The sequence below is a fragment of the Coregonus clupeaformis genome, chromosome 19 (assembly GCF_020615455.1).
Source record: "Coregonus clupeaformis isolate EN_2021a chromosome 19, ASM2061545v1, whole genome shotgun sequence".
Classification (NCBI taxonomy): domain Eukaryota; kingdom Metazoa; phylum Chordata; class Actinopteri; order Salmoniformes; family Salmonidae; genus Coregonus; species Coregonus clupeaformis.
This window is the reverse complement of record NC_059210.1, coordinates 58,723,075-58,732,695: the sequence shown is the minus strand read 5'-3', so window position 1 is coordinate 58,732,695 and position 9,621 is coordinate 58,723,075.

Below are 9,621 nucleotides of genomic sequence, written 5' to 3'. Positions count from 1 at the left end.
TATGGGATTTAGAAAAGGTGAAAATGGGGGTAGGTACAAAACTACAAATTGTGGATGGGTGGCAAACCAGTTTTGGACCAGAACAGCCCGGTGAAAACTAACATTGTCCCATATAACCACAAATCTAGCAGGCTCCTGATCTGGATCAGGGACAAGCATTGTGTAAATTGCATCCAGAAAAGTGAGGATATGGCCGGTGTTGTACGGACCCAGTGTGGCATTGTGATGGAGGACCCCGTTTTGAGTGATGGCAGCACACATAGTTATATTACCCCCACGCTGTCCAGGGACATTGGTAATTGCCCTCTGTCCTATTACATTTATTCCGCGGCGCATGGTTTTGGTGAGGTTGAAGCCAACCTCATCCACATAAATAAATGTACATGGGCATCCATCTCCAATACTCTCTGTAACAGACAAAAGGATATACAGATGAGTAAATATGGTATGTCTGAAGTACTGGAAGTAGTGTTGCATACATACCTCTACAAAGTCATGTCGCAGATCCTTGACTCTGTCAGAGTTTCTCTCAAATGGCACCTTGTAAAGTTGTTTCATCGTCACTTGGTGCCATTGGAGGATGCGTTGTATGGTCGACAGGCTTACAGCATTGATGTTGTTACAGTTTTTTTTGATTGCTTAAGCACGATTTTCAAAACAGGGCCCGTGTTTTCAAAACACTACACACAATTAGCACAACCACACACCCAATTAGCAAAACACTACAGATCCTTTGCAAAATTAAACACTCTTGTAAAAACTATACACTTCTTTTTAAAAACCACACTTTGTTACCATATGAAACACACACGTTTCACATTACTATACTATGTTTGCACGAGTTACACTCTGCTGTGATAAACCTAAAACACTTTTAGCACTTCTACTTCCCTATGATTAGAGTAGGCTACTCTCAACAAAGTACAAATATAATGTAAATTCACCAAACACTACACAAGACCAATGTTGCAGACTGAAGAAACTCATTTATTTCTCAACACGCCCAAAATGTTGACATGGAGATTCATAATACTGTAACCAAACGTCACTTTACGTATTGTAAGTTAAAAAATTTTTTTTAAAAATAACTAGACATTGTCTCTTCGCCTAGCTGGATCTGGCCAGAGAATTTCATCAACATCGCAGGCAATGTTGTCATTAGCAAGACACCTTGGAAAGAAACGTCTTGAATGACGAATCCATCCTTGCATTGCTGCTACCTCCATCTGGTCACAGGCCTCTTCCATGGCTTGGATGAGGGGTACCTCAGCCTGGAGACGGAGATCATATACCTTCCACCGCCATGCCGAGAAAAACTATTCTATAGGGTTGAGGAATGGAGAGTATGGTGGAAGATATAGGACGGTGAAATGTGGATGTTGCTGAAACCAGTTCTGAACCAGAGCAGAGCGGTGGAAAAGACACATTGTCCCAGACAACAATGTATTGCATATGATCGATTTGATTTGCTGCTGTTATGTTGTGCAATTGGTCCAAGAATGTAAGTATGAGTGCTGTGTTGTAAGGGCCCATATGGGCATGGCGGTGGAGGACCCCATTCTGTGTAATGGCTGCACAGAGTGTTATATTACCCCCACGTTGCCCTGGGACATTGACTATAGCCCTGTGGCCAATGATGTTTCTTCCCCTCCTTCGTGTTCTCGTCAGGTTGAACCCAGCCTCATCTACGTAAATGAACTCATGCTGGATCTCCCTCTCCATCCATTCGTAAAACTCTCTGAAAAACAGTGTCAGGCAAAATTGTGTAGTTCAGTGTAGATCTAGTATACATATTACAGTACAGTAAAAGATTATGAGACAGTATGCAAGATCACACTGCTAAAGTGAATACATACCTCTGCATAATCATGCCGCAGATCGTTTCACCCTTTCGAATTGCGCTCGAAAGGCACTCGATAAATTTGCTTCATTTGAATATGTTTTTTTTTAGGATGCGTGCCAGTGTTGATGTTGAGACCTGATGGATATCGTTGAAAATGGCGTGGCTATTGACAATGTTAGCTTGGAGCTGCTTGAGTGTTATAGCATTGTTGGCCAAAACCATGTTTACTATCTCCCTCTCTTGCTGTTCTGTGAACATAGGAGGCCTTCCCCCTTGTCATCCCTGACCCTCAATCCTATGTAGAAAAAAAAACAGTATACAATAGTACAGTAATTTCACAGGAAAAGGTAACAGAAGTGCTGATAGTGCATAGAATATAGTACTGTAAGCAGTTACTGAAACCGTGCAGATGTTTTTGATATGATGATATTTTTACAATACCTATTTTCCAGTCGAAATGTTCTCATCACACTTGCCACTGTATATCGGCTTAGATTTGGCTGTACTCGCAGTCCAGCCTCCCTCAGCGTCAGGCCGTGGTTGACAATGTGGTCAACCAGTGTTGCGCGGATCTCATTTGTCAGATTCGGTCCTCTTTGAGCACCTTCTTGTCTTCCTCTTCCTCTTCCTCTTCCTCTTCCTCCCCTTCCTCCTCCTCCTCCTCCTCCTCGTTCTCCTCGTCCTCCTCGTCCTCCTCGTTCTCCTCGTTCTCCTTGTTCTCCTCGTTCTCCTCGTCCTCCTCCTCGTTCTCCTCGTCCTCCTCGTCCTCCTCGTCCTCCTCGTCCTCCTCGTCCTCCTCGTTCTCCTCGTTCTCCTCGTCCTCCTCCTCGTTCTCCTCGTCGTCCTCCTCCTCCTCCTCTCGTCTTACTCTTTCTCTGACTCTTTCCATTGTGCTTGAAGACCGATGAACTCACCTGCTGCTTTTTATAGTGCTTATACACCTGATTGGTGTGTCTACAATTAAGCAAACGAGTGTTTGCACACCTGATGACTGTGTTGAACCAATTGGTTGGACGGTGTGGTAATTTGACAGTCAGTGCTTTGGTATTGCAAGGACGTGACTTCATGATAGATTTGTGTGTGTAATGTATGTTAAGTGTGTTTAGTGTTTTGCAAATCACTGTGTGTAGAGTTTTGCAACAAGTGTAAGGTTGACAATGTGCTTATAGTTGTGCAAATATGGGCTGATGTTTTGCTTCTTGAGTGTAAGGTTTTGCTAATAGTGTACTACTTTTAATTTTAGTGTGTAAGCAATCCAAAAAACTGTAAATATGGTGTCATTATTCAAGATATGCTCTCTTATCTCTCAAATCCTAATTGCATTGTTGGCCAAAACCATATTTATAATTGCAGTCTCTTGTACATCTGTAAACAAGCGTCCTCGTCCTCCATGATGTCTTTGCCTTTCCACTCTGTACAGAATTCAAACACAGTATGTGTTCAGCATAGGAACTGTAAACAATGTACACAAAAATGTAGTACAGCATGATAACCAACCTCATTCATTCAATGCAGTGCAGTAAATGGATGGCTTAGAGTTACAAATGTTTATGCAATACTATGCAGTCATACGTATTTTACAGTACATTACTGTAATGCTAAAATAGTAATTAGATAGTTGCATGCCTGTTCTCATTTCTGAAGGTTCGAATTATGGACGCCACTGTAAATCGACTCAAGTTGGGCTGGACTCTCAGTCCAGCCTCTCTCATGGTCAAACCGTGGTTGATCACATGATCAACAAGTGTTGCCCTAATCTCATCAGAGGTGGCTCTCCTTCCTTCTCTTCTTTGCCCTCGTCCTCTTCTTCCTCTTCCTCTTCCTCTTCCTCTACCTCCTACTCCTCCTCTTCCAACTATTCGTCTTTGAATTCGTCCTCGTTGTTGTCCCCTTCCTCTCCCTCCTACTCCTCTTGCTCTCTGTCCATTGTTGGCATCCATTGTTCAAAACAGTCCTATACTACAGTAAAGCAGTGATTGGTTAGTGATCAGTTAAGCAATTAGTGTTTGAACATGTGAGGAGAGTGTGTTTGACCTGGTGAATAAGTATAGCATTTTGATTGGTTGTGTTTGGAAAAGGAAAGCAAGTCACTTCCTGTTAGATTTTTGTATTTTAGGTAGAGAATTGTGTGTAGTGTTTTGAAAAAAGTGTTTTATGCAATTGACAACTGAGTCAAAGGCTGAGAAATAGCTTATGGTTTTGGAGATTTGGTGTGTAGTTTTGCACTTTGAGTGAGAGGTTTCAAAAATCGTGTGACATGAAAAGATTTTGTGTGTAAGCAGTTGGAAAAAACTGTAAGGTGAATCAGACGTCTCAGAGCCATGACAGTATTTCATCTCCCCTGGATATGACATCACAATAGGACCTTTAGATCAAAAGATAGAAAAGGAAAAGCAGATTGATTAGAAAACAGCAGAAAGAGTTAGAAAACAGGAGAAAGAGATGGAAGAGGTAGGAAATAAATTGAGGGATTACCAAAGAAGAGAGGGAGTGGCAGCGAGGACAGAGGAACAGGAAAACACGTGCTGCACTTCACTGCACCGCACAACAAGTGCTCGTTTGGACAGTGAATGGCCCAACAGCTGGAATGGAATCTCTGACATATCTAGCCATTCCCACAGTGTGAATGAAGCCATTTCAGCCCTCTCTGATATTTGTGTTATGCTGTGGGATTGGGTTGTCCGCCCCGTGCCAGAATGTCATCATAGCGGTCAGCGCAGTGACCACAAACCCTGCCCATCATCAGAATGCCTGGGTCAGGGAGAAACCCGTTACAGCTGCTGCTGTTTTCCTCTTCCAGAGAGAGAGAGAGAGAGAGAAGAAGAAAAATAGAGAAGGGGGGGGGGGGCAGTGAGTATGAATGAAAGGCAGAGAGAAAGAGAGAGAGAGAGAGAGAGAGAGAGAGAGAGAGAGAGAGAGAGAGAGAGAGAGAGAGAGAGAGAGACAGAGAGAGAGAGAGAGAGAGAGAACAAGTGAGAGAGAAAGAGAGAGAGAGATAGGTGGAGAGAGGGGGGAGAGAGAGGGCGGGGGGAGAGAAAGAGAGAGATAGGTGGAGAGAGAGAGATTGGGGGAGAGAGGGGGGAGAGAGAGAGATAGGTGGAGAGAGAGCGAGACGGAGAGAGAGAGACAGAGAGAGAGAGGGAGAGAAAGAGAGATAGAGAGAGAGAGCGAGAGAGAGAGAGAGAGAGAGAGGGGAGAGCGAGAGAGGTAGAGAGAGAGAGAGAGAGAGAGAGAGAGGAGCTATTATCAGAGCAGGTGGTGGCTATTTGAAGAGTCTCAAATATAAAATATATCTGGATTTGACTAACACTTTTTTGGTTACTGCATGATTCCATGTGTGTTGTTTCATGGTTTTGATGTCTTCGCTATTATTCTACAATGTAGAAAATAGTAGAAATGAAGAAAAGCACTTGAATGAGTGGGTGTGTCCAAACTTTTGACTGGTACTGTGTACATAATATGACATTTGAAATGTCTTTATTCTTTTGGAACTTCTGAGTGTAATGTTTACTGTACATTTTTATTGTTTATTTCACTTTTGGTTACTATCTACTTCACTTGCTTTGGCAATGTTAACATACGTTTCCCATGCCAATAAAGCCCTTAAATTAAATTGAATTGAATTGAGAGGTAGAGAGAGAGAGGTAGAGAGAGAGAGGTAGAGAGAGAGAGAGGTATAGAGAGGTAGAGGTAGAGAAAGGTATAGAGAGGTAGAGGTAGAGAGAGGTAGAGGTAGAGAGAGGTATAGAGAGGTAGAGGTAGAGAGAGGTAGAGGTATAGAGAGGTAGAGGTAGAGAGAGGTAGAGGTAGAGAGAGGTATAGAGAGGTAGAGGTAGAGAGAGGTAGAGGTATAGATAGGTAGAGGTATAGAGAGGTAGAGGTAGAGAGAGGTAGAGGTAGAGAGAGGTATAGAGAGGTAGAGGTAGAGAGAGGTAGAGGTATAGATAGGTAGAGGTATAGAGAGGTAGAGGTAGAGAGAGGTAGAGGTAAAGAGAGGTAAAGGTAGAATAAGTAGAGGTAGAGAGAGGTAGAGGTAGAGAGAGGTATAGAGAGGTAGAGAGAGGTAGAGGTAGAGAGAGGTAGAGGTAGAGAGAGGTAGAGGTAGAGAAAGGTAGAGGTAGAGAAAGGTAGAGGTATAGAGAGGTAGAGGTATAGAGAGGTATAGAGAGGTAGAGAGAGGTAGAGGTAGAGAGAGGTATAGAGAGGTATAGGTAGAGAGAGGTAGAGGTATAGAGGTAGAGGTAGAAAGAGGTAGAGGTAGAGAGAGGTAGAGGGAGAGAGGTAGAGAGAGGTAGAGGTATAGAGAGGTAGAGGTAGAGAGAGGTACAGGTATAGAGAGGTAGTGGTATAGAGGTAGAGGTAGAAAGAGGTAGAGGTAGAGAGAGGTAGAGGGAGAGAGGTAGAGAGAGGTAGAGGTATAGAGAGGTAGAGGTAGAGAGAGGTACAGGTATAGAGAGGTAGAGGTATAGAGGTAGAGGTAGAAAGAGGTAGAGGTAGAGAGAGGTAGAGGGAGAGAGGTAGAGAGAGGTAGAGGTATAGAGAGGTAGAGGTAGAGAGAGGTACAGGTATAGAGAGGTAGTGGTATAGAGAGGTAGAGAGAGGTAGAGGGAGAGGGGTAGAGAGAGGTAGAGGTAGAGAGAGGTAGAGGTATAGAGCGGTATAGAGAGGAAGAGGTATAGAGAGGTAGAGGTAGAGGTATAGAGAGGTAGAGGTAGAGAGAGGTGGAGGTAGAGAGAGGTAGAGGTAGAGAGAGGTAGAGGTAGAGAGAGGTAGAGGTAGAGAGAGGTAGAGGTAGAGAGAGGTAGAGGTAGAGAGAGAGGTAGAGAGAGAGAGGTATAGAGAGAGAGAGGTAGAGGTAGAGAGAGGTAGAGGTAGAGAGAGGTAGAGGTAGAGAGAGGTAGAGGTAGAGGTGGAGAGCGGTAGAGGTGGTGAGGTAGAGAGAGGTAGAGGTAGAGGTGGAGAGCGGTAGAGGTGGTGAGGTAGAGAGAGGTAGAGGTATAGATAGGTAGAGGTATATAGAGGTAGAGGTAGAGATGTAGAGGTAGAGCGAGGTAGAGGTATAGTGTCCTCAGGGTGATGAGAGGTGTTGGGTTTGCGCCAGAGATAGCATTTTCCTTGATGGCCAAAAGCTCAATTTTAGTCTCATCTGACCAGACTACCTCTTCCATATGTTTGGGGAGTCTCCCACATGCCTTTTGGCGAACACCAAACATGTTTGCTTATTTTTTTCTTTAAGCAATGGCTTTTTTCTGGCCACTCTTCCGTACAGACCAGCTCTGTGGAGTGTACGGCTTAAAGTGGTCCTATGGACAGATACTCCAATCTCCGCTGTGGAGCTTTGCAGCTCCTTCAGGGTTATCTGTGGTCTCTTTGTTGCCTCTCTGATTAATGCCCTCCTTGCCTGGTCCGTGAGTTTAGGTGGGCGGCCCTCTCTTGGTAGGTTTGTTGTGGTGCCATATTCTTTCCCTTTATTAATAATGGATTTAATGGTGCTCCGTGGAATGTTAAAAGTTTTGGATATTTTTTTATAACCCAACCCTGATCTGTACTTCTCCACAACTTTGTCCCTGACCTGTTTGGAGAGCTCCTTGGTCTTCATGGTGCCGCTTGCTTGGTGGTGCCCCTTGCTTAGTTGTGTTGCAGACTCTGGGGCCTTTCAGAACAGGTGTGTATATACTGAGATCATGTGACAGATCATGTGACACTTAGATTGCACACAGGTGGACTTTATTTAACTAATTATGTGACTTCTGAAAGTAATTGGTTGCACCAGATCTTATTTAGGGGCTTCATAGCAAAGGGGGTGAATACATTTGCACGCACCACTTTTCAGTTATTTATTTTGTAGAATATTTTGAAACAAGTTATTTTTTTCATTTCACTTCACCAATTTGGACTATGTTATGTATGTCCATTACATGAAATCCAAATAAAAATCCATTTAAATTACAGGCTGTAATGCAACAAAATAGGATAAACGGCAAGAGGGATGAATACTTTTGCAAGGCACTGTAGAGGTAGAGAGAGAGAGGTATAGAGAGAGGTAGAGGTAGAGAGAGGTAGAGGTAGAGAGGTAGAGGTAGAGGTATAGAGAGGTAGAGGTAGAGAGAGGTAGAGGTAGAGAGGTAGAGGTAGAGGTAGAGAGGTAGAGGTAGAGAGGTAGAGGTAGAGGTAGAGAGGTGGAGGTAGAGATGTATAGAGGTATAGAGGTATAGAGGTATAGAGGTATAGAGGTATAGAGGTATAGAGGTATAGAGGTAGAGAGGTAGAGAGGTATAGAGGTATAGAGGTATAGAGGTATAGAGGTAGAGAGGTATAGAGGTATAGAGGTATAGAGGTATAGAGGTATAGAGGTAGAGAGGTATAGAGGTATAGAGGTATAGAGGTATAGAGGTATAGAGGTAGAGAGGTAGAGAGGTATAGAGGTATAGAGGTATAGAGGTATAGAGGTATAGAGGTAGAGAGGTAGAGAGGTATAGAGGTATAGAGGTATAGAGGTATAGAGGTATAGAGGTATAGAGGTAGAGAGGTATAGAGGTATAGAGGTATAGAGGTATAGAGGTAGTGTACGTGATGAGTAAGAGGCAGACAGAATGAAAGGAATCAGGATCTCAGTCTTTAACCCAGAAAACACAACGAGGAGTCAGCGTGTAGGAGACCCTAAAACATCTGATTTGGGTTCTGATATTTGTTCCCCTCGGTCAAGCATGATAGGACATTCTGCTTGGATGGGTGAACCTGGGGGAGACCCCGGCTGGGTGTGGGGTTTTGGCGGGGGCAGATTGAAACATGGGAATGAACAAGGCAGAGAGAGCTCAGTGTTAAACCGGTAGTGACTGGATCGTTCCCCACCTGGGACACAGCAGATGTGTTCCCAACTCCAGCTGGGCCAGATGTGTGTGGGCGTGTGTGGGACCATCTGTGCTGTACTGTGTGTGTGTGTGTGTGTGTGTGTGTGTGTGTGTGTGTGTGTGTGTGTGTGTGTGTGTGTGTGTGTGCGCGCGCGTGTGTGTGTGTGTGTGTGTGTGTGTGTTTGTGCATGTGCGTGATGAAAACTAACGCAAAATTTATTTTACTGCATTCACACATACCTTAAATGTTAGATGAAGCAGTGCTATAGTTTGATCCATACACATTGCTGTAGACAGTCCCTGGTACAGCCCTTTCAGGTCTGTTCTGTCAATGATAAGAGGCACCAAAACAACCAGAGCTTGTAATAACATGGCTGTGGAGGCGACAGCAGCAAAACATCGAAAGGGCTTTTGACATTGGTTTCTTATGTGCATCATATTAAATGTGCACAGGGAAATGCACACTATGTTTTCTATTTGAAGCAGGGGTTTAGGGCTTTTCGAGCATTTTACAATAATAGTCTTACATGAAAGAAAACAGCATTAGCTATGTTCGATTTCCTTGCAACACAGCTAAATTCAGCAATTTATTTCATGGTGGAAGTGGTAAATCGTCTTTAGTTCGTTCTGCAGTATACACCATTATTCTGGAAAGTGTTAAGACTGGAGAATGGTCACAAATATGCAGTCATGTGTCACATATTTTTCAGAAAACAGCTTCTTAAAATAGTTTTTTTCAAAGTAACTTTGATCTCATGAGTGACCAATTATTGGCAGAGTATTTTAAGAAGAAAGCCGAACGCAATGGCCAGATCTGCTGTGGAAGGAACAGAGACACACACTGAAATCAAATTTCCCTGACGCTGTCCTCATATAGAAATCATATTAGTGGCTTGCTTTTACCCTTCGTAAATCTTCAAACGATCT